At 30.7% G+C, this 14,722-nt stretch overlaps 1 pseudogene; it reads left to right on the top strand.

The window, feature by feature from the left end:
- The first annotated feature begins 3,173 nt into the window (after positions 1-3,173).
- Positions 3,174-5,465, top strand: LOC150027603 (aspartic proteinase A1-like; annotated as a pseudogene).
- Positions 5,466-14,722: the final 9,257 nt, after the last annotated feature.

Raw genomic sequence — 14,722 nt, 5'->3', positions numbered from 1 at the left:
AAAATAAAACTGAATTAAGATGAGAAAATAAAAGTAATACACTTCCTTATTCTCACAAAAATTAAAAAAGAGAGTTGGTTCACACCTAAAATTCTCACCAATTCTAGTATTTAATTTTTACTTATGGAAAATACATGAGGGAAACTGTTTATTTATAAATAAATAAAATTTTAAAATTTATTTAAAGATTAAACTATGATAAAAAAAAACAAAGTTATAGTAGATTTATATATAATTTTATTAAAAAAGTAATTCGATACATTAGACCTTTAATCTCCTTAATGAAAAGGTAATTTTGGTGCATGAACTTGGTTAAATTGTTTAATGATTAATAAGTAAACGAGTCCACCTATAAATCTACTTAACCTTCTAGAAATACTAAAATATTTTATAAATTTATATTAAGTTTACAAAAATATTTATTTTTTAATTTTTTTTCAAACTCTTTAAACTTTCGTAAGTTTTTTCAATTCTTCTGTATTTTCTTTTGTTTAATCTTCATATCTTGTTTTTTATTTAATATTTCCTAATGTTATTATAATATCGTCATGATCATAATCATCCTTATATATTTTTTAATGTTATTACACATATAATAAGAAAAGTCAATTACATCCATATAAGTAATTTTTAATATTTTATTTATTTAACAAATTTAGGTAATTTTTTATCAAAAAAATAATTTCTTTTATTTTGGAAAAACATATGAATAAGAGATAAACGTCTAAAAGAAAAGTATCCAAGAGTGTTTGCTAATTTAAGGGATTAAGATAGAGGAAGGAATTGTTTGAGTGAGAAAAATCAATGATGAAAGAAATGTTATAATTTGATTAAGGACCTTAATATTCAAACAAATAAATTGGGATGTGGAGGAGATGTATATTAGAAGTATTAGAAGGATATCCTGTGAAATATGCATATAAGATAATGCAATTAATTTATTTGTTAGAGGAGGAAGACGAGTTATATATTAAATTGTGGAATATTAAAGACTTGTCTTTAGCAGTTTTCTTTGTTTGGAGGTTGTTTAAAAATAAAATAGCTACATTTGATAACTTAGTATATAGGAGATCTAAGTTGATATTCTTACATGTGTCACTAAAAAAATAGCTACATCTGATAACTTAGTATATAGGGGATCTAAGTTGATAGTTTTACATGTGTCACTACAAGAAAATCATTATCTTTGAAGATTGAATATGTTCAGGGCTATTAGATCAGTGTTGTCAAGATCGCGATCTAGATCGTTGATCTTATGATATTTTGAGAAGAAAACAAGTCGGATCGTGGGGTGGATCAGAGCGATCTGGTGATTTATGGGTCAGATCAGAGATCTCTAGACCTCCATGACTCGATCCATTAAAAAAAACCTGAAAACTCAATCCAAATAAAACCAGAAACTCTAACTTGAAAACCCTAATTTCAAAACTCTATTTCCAGAACCCTTCTGTTCTCGTCACTGTTCATGCCTTCGTTCGTGTCGTCGCTCGCACTGTCGCTCCACTGCTCGTGTTGTCACTCGCGCCTCCTTTCGTGCGTTGCCGCTCGCACCACTGCTCGTTATCCTATCGCGCCACTACTCAACTGCTCGCTATCCTATGATTAATATTTTTTACTGATAAAAAAAAGCATAAATAAAACTTAAAATTATTATAGTATAGGATAGATTAGGAGTATTTGTTAACTCATGCTATGAAATGCTATGAAATATACTTAGTTAGACTCTATATAATAAAAAGAAATTGTAATTATCTTATTTCTTGATTTACTTCTAATTGTTTTCCTTGTAATGATGAGTATATAGTGTGTTTAATTTAGAGGAAATAAATAGAGACTATAAACAGAAAAAAAAAATATGTTGAAAAAAGATTAAAAAAATAAAATTAAATATTTAGTTGTTTGTTAATGTAAAAATATTTTTTTAATTCATATTGTTTGATAGAAAACAAGGAGAGGTAGATATGTAGAAACATTACTTACAATTTTTAATCCTAACTCTCTCCTAGACTGAACAATAATTTTTAAACATGAGTAATATGATCTTTCTTTTTCTTAAGAATTGAACACATATCAATAAGAGAATACAAACCAACAATTCTAATGGCATATATAAAACTTAAAAGAAAAATAAAAGGTTTGGAGGTAATTATGGCATTCCATATCATTTCTTAACTCACTATTTATTGTGAAAGAGTTTATACCATTTCACTCATTTTAATAACCTCAATTATAGAATCAATTCACATTCAAAAATGTCAAGCCAGAATAAGAATAAAGTATGAAACATTTTTATATTTTAATTCATTAATACATGAACTATTAGTTATAAGATGTGAAGAAGTAATCAAAGACACAGAAGAACAAAATCATTTTCTTCTTTTAAAAAAAACATAATTTACTCAGACAAAATAAAAACTCTGATAATATGTTAATCTTTAATTCATCATTACTAAGCTTAACTCTTGCATTCAAACCTTGTGTGTGTCAATGCATGAGAGAGAGTCATTCTGCAAAATCAGTGCAACTATAATCAATATATCAGTAGTTATCTTTAAAATTTAAAGAACTGTTTTCTGCCTAACTAAAACTTTATTAAGTTTATGTCTATTTTCTCAGCTATGATGAAATGTGTTATCAGTTATTATATCTTAGGGAAAAAGCCTAAGAGAATGAACTCCACCTCCTGAGTAAAGTAGAGAAGTGAATTTGGATAAACTTTTTGAGTTGAGGTGGTAAAGTGATATGTTAGGACTTGTTGTGTGAGAAAGATGTGATGAATTTGACAGTAGCTTGTGGGTTTCATCATTTATTTTTTGCATGCTTTCACTGTCAATTTGAAAGGTGAAGTAAGTAATAGGTTATGATTCATGAACATTCACTCCCTCACCTTAATTCACTGTTCCACTGCTTCTGACTCATATGTTACCCAACACCTAAAGTTGGAATAATATCTCTCTACTAAATTTTGTGCAATCATCACCAAAGATTATAATTCTCTGCTGCACAAACTCTTCATCATCGTTCAATAAAAGGTTCGTTTTTCACGCTAACTGCATCAAATACTGATTTTTGCCAGGAATTGAATTCATTGGGTGCTTCATCTTCCAATTTAATTATTTGGGTTATATTACCCTCTAATCATATTTGACTCTGCAAATGCAATAAGAAAAAACATGTCAGGTAATAAATGTTAGTTAAGAAATTAAAAATCATAACATCTAATATTTGTATGTTGAATTTTTTTTTTAAGTGACATGTGGATTACTTTATAATTCATCATTTACTGTATTATTATTGCATCCCTCAGGTAACATTTTATAAAGATTTCTTCCTTTGATATTTTTATGCAGGGTCATCAGCTGAAATCCATTATGGAACTGGGAAAATTTCAGGTTTCTTTAGCCAGGACAAAGTGAAGGTTGGAGACTTGAATGTTTATGGCCAGGTAAATATTTCTAAATGGACACTTGTGTACTATTCTTCAATTTAGTACTGTTTCATGAGTCTTCTTTATTCAATCTACTTGGCTTTAGAATTTTATTGACGCAAAAAGAGAGCCTAGCCCCACAATTTTGGCAGCCAAATTTGATTGCATTTTGGGGTTAGGATTTCAAGAGAAATCTGCTGGGAATGCTACTCCAATCTACTAAGTTGATGAATGTTACTCCTATTTTAGGTTGTTGTTCCTGCTAGAGAGATGAGACCTAGAGAACTGTTGAAGGCTTCATCTTCCTCTTCCTTCGGGCAGGTTGTTAGGGCTTTGTTGTGATACTTCTGGTCGTCACGCTACTCCTTCAACTCTCAGTCTCGAGTGAATGCCAAATGGGAGAGGTACCTGCAAAAGGCATTCCGACGCTCAAATCGGTAAAGAGGGTGTTCGACACTCGGGTGTGTACAATGATAGTGACGTACCTTTCTTCTTGGAATGTGTACTATTTATATTATTTTAATGGGCTTACCTTATTCGGCCTGATTAGTGGGATGGATCACACTTATGATTGTATTACCTAATTCTTCATAGTAATTTAGCCTCACTGACCTTGATTTGAGCGTTAATGGTTAAATGTGTCAGTCGGACCGGCCGTCTGTGGAGTATCGGTCAGCTCGGTCAAGAAGACCGAGTCTCGGGCATCTGGGTCTCATCCCATACCAGTACAATTGTCATTGCTCAAATCAACCATGCAATTGGAGCAGATGGTCCTGTGAGCCAAGATTGCAAGACAATGGTTGCTTAATATGGAAAAACCATATTGGATAAGCTGATAAATAAGTTATTGTTATTAATTTTCATTTCTTGAGCCTTACAAATACTGCATTCATGCGTTCCACCCATATATTTTCCTTCCACTTTTTAACTAACTTCCAAATTATCTATTTCATAGGCCTATTCACAACACATCTGCTCTCAAATTGGTTTGTGTACTTTTGATGGTACTCAGGATGTAAGGTATGATACGATCAAACTATAGTGTTTTGATGAATGTACTTGGATGATCAATTGTGTTGCATTAAAGGAAAATAGTCACAAATTCTCCTATAACTTTTATTAAGGGCATTCAGAGTGTGGTTGATAAAAACATAGAAAAGACACCTTATGGTTGGAATGATCAAATGCTATGGATAAAAATTCGTTTACCATTAAATAGACAGAAGATCAAATCTTAGACTATGCCAATTCGGTAAATCATTCTGCACAATCAAGTTTGTAGAAAACACAATTAGTGTCCTTTTTAAGAATTTCATGTTGTAATCTCTGTTGCATTTATAGCTCTATGATATGCTTCCCAGTCCAAATGCAGAATCAGCTGTTGAATGCAATACTTTACCACAGATATGCCTAATGTTTCATTCACCATAGGGGTTAAAGTGTTTTGAGTTTTCCCCAGAACAAGTATAATCACTTCCGAAGTATAGCATGCTGCATCTATATTAGAAATTTTCTTTTCTGGTTCCCCCAAGTGTCTCAATTAGTTTATCAAGATACCAGTAGCTTGCTAAATATGCATGTTGTATTCAATTAGTCCCTCTCCCTGCCCTCCAAAAATCACATCCTCAAAATTCAAGTCTACTCTGCCACCTCCTATCTTAACTTCCTACTACTACTAGGCCTTATTTATTTAGCACAATTTTTTTAATGAAGACTTGTTACATAAATGAGTATACTCTTAAAGTGGGAAAAAGAGACACATAATCATCTTTATACCTGCTATAGTCTCACAAAACATTCATCTCATTCATTGAAGAAACACAAAAAATTTGTATTAATCATGTGGGAAATGAAGTTCTTGTGGGATGTACCAATGTTCCTTAAAAATTTAGAAACATTAGGCCTATATTCACTTTTTTTTTTCACCACATGAATGTTGCTTCTGAAATACAGGATTTTGGGAGACATTTTCATGGGTGGCTATCACACAGTGTTCAATTATGGCAATATGAAAGTTGGATTTGGTGAATCAGCATAAAACTGTTATATATATTTTAGATTATTTGCTTGCTTGGGAAGAAACTACTAGCCTTATATAAACCAGTTGAAAATTTAATTTTGTCAAACAGTAAAGGGTAAACAAATTAATTTTTAACAACAGCACTTGGCTCATACATACCATAACGGAACGTGAAAGCAAGCATGAAATGAAATGAACCTTCATTCCTTTTTGTATTTTATTCTTTTTTCTATTATATTTTTATCTCTTGCCTCAACCATTTCCATCATTCCACCACACCTCTTTCCCCCTTCTTTTTCCACTTTTTTCAGTCTCACAAACAAAGCAACAATGCTCAAACTTTAAATAAAAAACAATCTCACTATCTACATTTTCCTTTACAACTGAAAAGGAGTTTAGTTTTTTTTTCTATTAAAAAGTCCAGTTATATACATATATAAAATTCTTACTAATAAAAAACCAACTTCGATATTTTTTTAATTTAACATGTGTTTTGACTTTTACATGATATTTGGTACATGTAGTATTTTAACATTTTTAAAAAATAAATAAAGTCAGTTATTTTTTTCACTCTATGTTTCTTAGAATATTTTCCTTTTACATCCTTAGACTTATTCATGACATATTTTGCTGAGCTGAAAGAAGAATTTTTCATCCTAAAGAAAGTCAAACTATTGCGCCCTTTAGTAAATAATTCAACATTTTTTTATGACTTTAGTTGATTTTGAAAAGCTTATGAACCTTGATAATTGTAACAAAACAAAAATTTGTAAATAAAAAAAATCTATAAACACTTACCAAAATATAAAATTTATTCATCTTGTAAATTTTACAAAATACTAGAGTTAAGATCGTTTTCTTTTATTAAGTGTCAAGAAGTTAATTCTTTAAGTATACTTTTTATATGAAATATGAATGATTCTTTTTCCATAAAAAAATTATTTTAAATTAATTTTCTCAATTCAAATTAAAATCAAATATGTTATATTTTGAGAGCATATAACATAAAATGATATATATATATATATATATATATATATATATATATAATACTATTAGTTTTATATATCTCATTTAGAGAGAAAAGAGAAACGGGAGAAAAAGAAAATGATATATTTTATTAATAAGTTACTCCTTTACATTATTGAATAGTATATTTATATAGCACATAAAAAGAAAAGATAAAAGATACTAAAAGAGCAAAATTTACCGATAAAGAAATTATAACTAACTAATAAAACAGTTACAACTGAAAGAGTAGTTACAATTGAAAATCTAAAATATTATATGAGATCATATTTATTATATAATAAGCATGTATATCTCTCATGTTCTGGTTGGATAAGTTATCACAAAATAATCGAGGATGCAGATGTTTGATCAACATATCAACCACTTGATTAAAGGAAGAAACTGGAATATTAAATGAATGAGACCTTCTTAAAGTTTAGACCAAACGAAATGACAATCAATTTCAATGTGTTTCGTCCTCTCATGAAACGTTAGATTCCTTGCTATGCAAATCATGGCACAATATTGTAATAATTGAAGTTCACAAAGCTAATGCTCTATAATTTGGATTCTTTGTTATGCAAATCATGACTCAAATAGTGTAACCACTGAAGTTCACAAAGTTATTTCTCTATATTCTGCCTTTAAAGAAGATTTGGACATTATAGACTATTTTTTAGACTTCCATGAAATTAAAGAGTTTTCCGTAAACATACAATAACTAATAACTAGTGATAGACCTTCTAGAATCAATGCATATTCCCCAATCCGAATCAGAACAAGCTTTGATAACAATTTGATTATTACTAGAAAAGAATAGACCAAGATTATATCGTAATGCATGAAAAGTGGTTGTCATATGAGGTTCTCGTGGATTTGAAATAAATTGAAAGTTTATGAAGTGGCAACCAACATAATGTCATCAGTGGATTGCTTGAATATCAATATGTGCGAAAGAATGATCAACTAGTTTTGAGTTCCATTGCCTACTTGCCTACTTTAGTCCATATAAAGATTTCTCTAAGTTTACAAACTTTCATACGAGACAAATCCATCAAAGACCAAGTTTCATTAGATTGAGCATCAGTTCACGTTAAGCTCTGATATCATAGACTTTAAGTCTAACTTAACCTTATAAAATCGGGTTTATAAGGTAAGGTTTGCACCCACTTATATACTATGAAATGTCATTATCTCTCGCGAATGTTGGATCTCCAACACACTTCCTCACACCGAGACAGATAGACTCTAAATGACTTTGATATTCATAGAGAACCATTTCATTGATATAATAGGCTTCCATCTAGTCTGTTCTTAGAATTCTTTATGAATAGGTATAGTCTACCTATGTATCGTTTTTGTTAGCATATAGATTTTGGTATAGTCCCCCATATTTTTGTATTTTTTTAATAATATTTTTGTTCATATGATGGCAGATGATTGTTGTTGTTTGAAGTGTCAACCTAGCTGAGATGTCAAGTTGCATAATGATGCCTAACATGAAAGTTTTTATAAAAAAAATATCAATTTTATATATGTTATTTAGAGAGAATAAAGAAAAAAATTATATATTTTATTAATAAAAAGTTATTACTCTCTTACATCATTGAGTATTATATATATAACACATTAAAAGATAAAAGATAAACATAAATTGATAGAGTAATTGTAGTTATAAATAATAGACATCAAAATAAACTATTAAAATATATTTATATGTTTAAATTTGAAATATTTAATACATTTTTAACTAGTTTCAAAATAAATTATAAGCAATAAATATTTAGAAACTAGACAAAAAGTAAATATTTAGTATCACCTTCAAATTTAAATACTATTAAGAAAGTAATGATTATCAAATTAAACGCAATTATTATACTCAATTAATTTAATAATGATAAAATCTCATGATTAGTTGATCACCAAATAATTAGCTTATAATTTAGAGAAAGTCTTCATACACTTGTATATATTTCTTATACATAAAGTGATGTAAACACACAAGAAAGATTAAAGAATTGCAATTTTTCTTATTTTGTATATAGTATCAGAGCACCGATTTTGGGGTCCTCATAAAACCCCAACTCATTTTAGAAAATGTTTTTTTTCTCACTATAGTCAATAACTATACTAGATTTACTTGCTATTTCTTATGAATCACAAATCGAAAACACAACATCTCTTAGAATCATTCATTACATTTGCACAAAATCAATTTCAGGCATCTATTAAAACCATCCACGTTAACAACGAATTGGAATTTATTTTAATGCGTAATTTTTTTCTCAAAAAAGTATTGAATTCAACGCACTTACGTCTACACTCCTTAAACAAATGGAATAGTAGAACACAAACATAGATACATTTTAAACACAGCACGAACCCTCCTATTTTAGTTCCATTTACCATTAGAATTTTGGGGAAATGTATTTTAACCACCACATATATCATTAATCATTTGTCATCACCTTTACTAAAAATAAATCACATTTTGAGCTGTTATATAATCAACCACATTCACTTTTTCAGCTAAAAAATTTTGGTTGCCTTTGTTACGCAACTTGTTTCACCTAATCAAAAATTTGATCCGCGCGCTCGACAATGCATCTTCATTGGTTATCCTCAGAATAAAAAAAGGTACAAATTATTTGATATAGATGCAAACACTTCTTTTACAAGTCGGGATGTTACCTTCCATGAAAGTGTTTTCTCATTCTGCCAACAGTCTCGGACGTAATCCTCACCTCCATTACAAGATATTTTGTTCGCTATTGACATTGACTTACCCACTCTTTTCCAACATTCACTCGATTCACCATCTTCTACTCGTCATAATACATCTGAACCTCCAGCAGACCAACCTTCTTCTCCCATGTCAGGAAGTCTAGCACCCGTTACCGAATCTTTTCCAACCGACCTTCCTGTTTGACGATCCAGTCACACATCAACCCCACCTTCCTGACTTCAAGACTACGTAACGAGATCCCAAGTCAATCATTCGACCACTACCAAGACCGACTGAATGGAACCAGATATCCTATGCATCATTTTCTTTCTAATTCACGATTTTCTTGTACACATAGTGCATATCTTGCTCACATCACAGGCACCAAAGAACCTCACACTTATGCTCAAGCTATCCTTGATCCAAATTGTCAAAAAGCAATGGAAATCAAACGTGGACCTTGACATCGTTACCCGCCTAGCATAAACCCATCAGATGCAAATGGATCTATAAAATAAAGTACAAATTGCAGCAACCAGAAATTGGTTTGTTCACCAGCTGGATGTGCAAAATGCCTTCTTACATAAGACTGTCAACTCATGCGTGAGACTATATATTATGGGTGGTCCAATAGCGACCTGATAGCGGGTGGCACGATAGGCCCAACACAAACACTCATTAGGATAGGCTCGAAATGGCTCTGATACCATATTACAAAGTGGATTTTAAGCCTAACTCAACCTTATAAAACCAGCTCATAAGATTGAGGTTTGCACCCACTTATATACAATGAAATGTCCTCATCTCTAGTCGATGTGGGATCTCCAACAATTTTCTCATGTGATTAAATCTATAGGATTTCGGTAGTCCAAGGTGGACTACTCTCTATTCACAAAACAAAATAACTAATCTTTTACTACCCTTTTGATTTATGTGAACAATATTCTTTTGACAGGAAATGATCTGACATAAATGCAGCGTCTTAAAGGTTGTCTATTACGACGATTTCGCATTAAAGATCTTGGAGACTTAAAACATTTTCTAGGGATTGAATTTTCCCGTTCCAAAGCTGGTGTTTACATGTCACAAAGAAAATATGTGCTTGATATTTTACAGGATATGAGTCATCACAGTTGCTCGTCCAGAAAATATATACAGACTCCACGACCTTATTGGGATGCCACAATTCGAGTTCTAAAGTACATCAAATGATCACCGGGACAAGGATTGTTATTGCCATCCGAGAATAATTTGACATTAACAACTTATTGCGATGGGGAGGTTGTCAGACAACTCGAAGATCAGTATCTGGGTATTGCACTTTTCTTGGTTTTTCTATTATCTCAGTCAAAAAAACAAACAAATGTATAAAGATCATCTGCAGAAGCAGAATACCGCGCGATGATCAATACTTGTTTGGAGATACTTTGGTTACGATATCTGTTGCAGGACTTGAAGATACTTACTTTGGTTACGATATCTGTTACAGGACTTAAAGGTGTCATGTAAATTGCCAGCTCAACTTTTATGTGACAATCAAGTGGTCTTGCATATAGCAACAAACCTAGTATTTCATGAACATTTCATGAACACACTAAACACATTGAGATAGACTGCCACATTGTGCGAGAAAAATTATAAGTCGGGATAATCAGTCATTTGTATGTACTGATATAGTACCAACTCAAATATTTGTACGAAGCATTGGATAAGGAACATTTTGTGTGACGCTGCGATGCAAGTTGAGGTTCGTGATCTTCACCTTGAGGGAGTATTAAGAAAATAATGATCATCAAATTATACGCAATTATATGCAATTATACGCAATTAAGTGAAGAAAATTATTTTGCAGATAAATTTGTTAATCTTAACATTAACTTAGCATTAACTTAACATTAACGATAAGTTAAATTTTAAGTGAAACAATATTATATGATCTATTAGTAGTCTAATTTTTTTCCACTAAGATTTTAATTCCCTATTTTTGTTTGGTATAGTTTTGTTGAAAGTTTGTTTTGTATTTATTATACATGGGTTTGGTTTCTTGTTTTCTTATTTCAATGATATAGTTTATGTAATGATAGATAGTTGTTGAATTTTGGGAATATTAACCTATCTAAGATGCGAAGGTTCATAGTGATGTGTGAGTTTTGTGAAAAAGTTAACGGCTTGTTTCCGTAATAAAAGAAGAAATATTTTTTAAATTATTGTCAGTATATAATATTTAAAAAGGTATTTATATTGTTTTCACATATATTTATTTGAGTCATGGAAAAAAGTACAGTGCGTTGTTGCACCAAACACATGGGAACGTTGGTGTATCCAAATATAAAACGTGGTGTTTTAAACTCACACGTGTTCTCTACGTGTCCGTAACGGGCCCACTTTTGTTGTGTATCCCGTAACGTAATTACTAACAAAAACCCTTTTCACCCAAACAAACCAAAAATAAATAAAAAAACCGAGAAAAGAGGACCACGTGACTTGCGTGTGCTCCAATCCAACCATCTTTCCACCCTCACTCTCACCACCACCATCCAACTCACCTCATTAATTCATTCATTCTATCTTTTTTTTTTATTTCAACAAATCCCATAAATATAATATTTAATTGTAATGATGGAATAAAAAGAATAAATAATACATTTTTATAAAAAATATAACTTATTTTTTAAAAAATTAATCTATTCACTAACAATTTTTTCCATATATAAATTGAATTTTAGAAGGTACAGTGGTCCAAGTAATTGATGTTATTTGAAAGAAATATAGTATTTGGAAGTTAGTTATTGGATAACTGTAGAGGATTTAATTGGCTTTATGCTTTTGCTTGCTGCCTAAATAAGTAACACATAAATCCACACTTAACCCCTCTTCCAACCTCCTACTCCCACCTTCTCACTCTCTCTCATTTCCTATTTCAACCTCTTAAGCACTTTTTAAGTACTTTCTTCTATCTCACACCACCCAAACAACTTACCAAACCAAACCCCCCCTAACTTTAATAATACCATCATGCTTAATTCAATCTCCATATTAATGTGTCAATGCATTTTACATCACTTCTTATGCATTCTATCAAATTAAAAGATGGTTAATCAATGTAATGTCAATGCCACACCCACCTTGCAATGATTTTTTCTTTTGTTTGTTTATGAAATGACACTTTTTTTCCATAATTGATTAGTAAAGCCAAATCACATACATTCATCCTATTGTTTCATGCCATATGATAGTTCTAGGTCAAAATTGAAATAAAAAAGTAGGGTATTTTAACTATAGGAAATAGTGTAAAGTATTATGAAGTGTATTTAAAGTGTAACTCAATCCCATAAAATCGATTCTCTCTAGTCGATGTGGGATCTCTAACATACCCCTTACGCTAAGAGTGTCAGCTCGTGTGTGGAATAACATATTATGGGTGATCCGATAACAATCCGATAGCAGGTGGTCTAATAAGCCCAACAAACACTCGTTAAGATAGACTCGAAATGACTTTAATACCATATTAAGAAATGAACTTTAAGTCTAACTCAACCTCATAAAACTGGCTCATGAGATGAGGTTTGCAACCATTTATATACAATGAAATGTCGTAATCTTTAGTCGATGTGAGATCTCCAACAAAAAGAAAGGATGAACAACAATTTATTTATTTTTTCCAATCAAATATCAACTATTAATATATATACATATATATAATTTTTCTTTCTCATTTATTTTGCGAAGTGCGAGTATGAAATTATGATGATTGCTTTGCTTGGGAGATAGTAATAAGTAAAAAGCAGGCATTAGAAGGGTTGTTTCTGGATTAACCAATCCACATCTCTGTCCATCTTCTAGAAGTAAGCGTGGAGTAAAGTAGCAGTTGGCACTTTGGGGTTCGTTTTTCTGGCCACTGCCAATAAAGCTAAGATCATTCAGAAAGTTTTCAACAACTTATTAAAGTACGTTGCACTTTTTCATGAAAAAAATTATAATGCCAAATGATTGAAATGCAAATATAATAAAAGAAATTGGAAATGGTGTTAGTTTCGCAGAGTGTTGCCCAATCCAAACTCTTCTAGTACTACTCAGCTTTCAATGAGTTTCAACCCTTTGGTTTTTTAAAGCTGCAGAAGATTCATTCTCCACACGGAAAATATCATCCCAATCCAACATCAATTCATATGCACTTTTGCAGGACCTTCTTAATTATACATTTCCAAATCAGGAATATAAAAACAAAACATTAAAAGTCTGAGATCAGTTTATTCCCACTGTCAAAAAACCACCTACTGCTAACTCATTTTATAATTATTTTGACTTCTGTTAATGGGAAATCAATCATCAGAGTTTATGTAACTCTAACTCCAACTGGGTCCATGAGAGTTCTATTATTGCTTGTTTAAGGGGAAAAAATAGCAAATTAGGATAAGGTTAACACTAATATTTGACATAGAACACTGCAAAAAACAATGAATTTCTTTCTCTCTCTCTATCTATCTGGAATTTGACTTCTAACAAAAGGCACACGTGTTGTCTAGTATTTGTTTCAGCCTATGTAATTGTAATTTGTCAACCTTGTATGTTCCCATTAACAATAGAAACCAAAAAGAAAAGTTTGTAGATGGAAAAGAAAATACTAAAGTTGAACCATATTGGTGGTTGAACCCACCCCCTAGAACCTCCCATGTTCACTTTTTGAAAGTGTAGCTAAGTATTATACAAAACAATGAATCCTCTCTTATCATCTACCTAACCCAAACTCTTACCTCTTACACCAAAATAAATCCAAACCCATCTATTAATTCAGACCAACACACTCAAACACTTCATTCATTCTTTCTTGTCCTCACCACTACAATACCATAGCCACCCAAATCAAGCCACGTCTATACACTCCCGTTCAAGGAACACTCACCTTTATAGGAGAAAGAAAAAAGCATTAACCTTAACCAATTAAGCTAACCAACTAATCTAATAATTATGGGTTAAGTATATTTTTTTTTTACTATCATTTTATATTTGGAATTAGTTCGTTCGAAACACATTAGAAATACCTTGAATATCAGTTTACAATAAAAAATAACAAAGAATTAAAAAAAATTAATAATTATTTTACATTTATAAAAGAACCAATTCCAATCATTTTCATAATATATATGAATGGTTTAAAATTTAAATTAAAAAAATAATTTTATATTATAATATAGAGAAAAAAAACATATTTAAGTCAAAAATTATATAAGACACATTTATAGATAAAATTAAAAAAAAAAGTTAAGTCTTATCTCGTTATAAAACTATGGATTTTACAATAAGTGTTTTAAATGTGAAATAAAATAAATATTACAATAAAAGTTGTGTATTGTCAACTGTGTCTCTTAACTTATTAGGTAAAAGATTAGCAGAAAGCAAGTGTTATTTATTGGCAGAATTTCCTTAGGAGATATAGATGAAATATAGGTTTTGTTTTCAACTTTTATACCAACACTAAATAAAGTAGTAAAATAAACCCTTTAACTGAAACCAAAAGTGTGTCCTTATTTATTATATA

This window comes from Phaseolus vulgaris, chromosome 5 (genome assembly GCF_051622355.1).
Source record: "Phaseolus vulgaris cultivar YP4 chromosome 5, ASM5162235v1, whole genome shotgun sequence".
Taxonomy (NCBI): Eukaryota; Viridiplantae; Streptophyta; class Magnoliopsida; order Fabales; family Fabaceae; genus Phaseolus; species Phaseolus vulgaris.
Note: the sequence above shows the minus strand (reverse complement) of the source record. Positions and strands in the feature narration are given on the sequence as shown.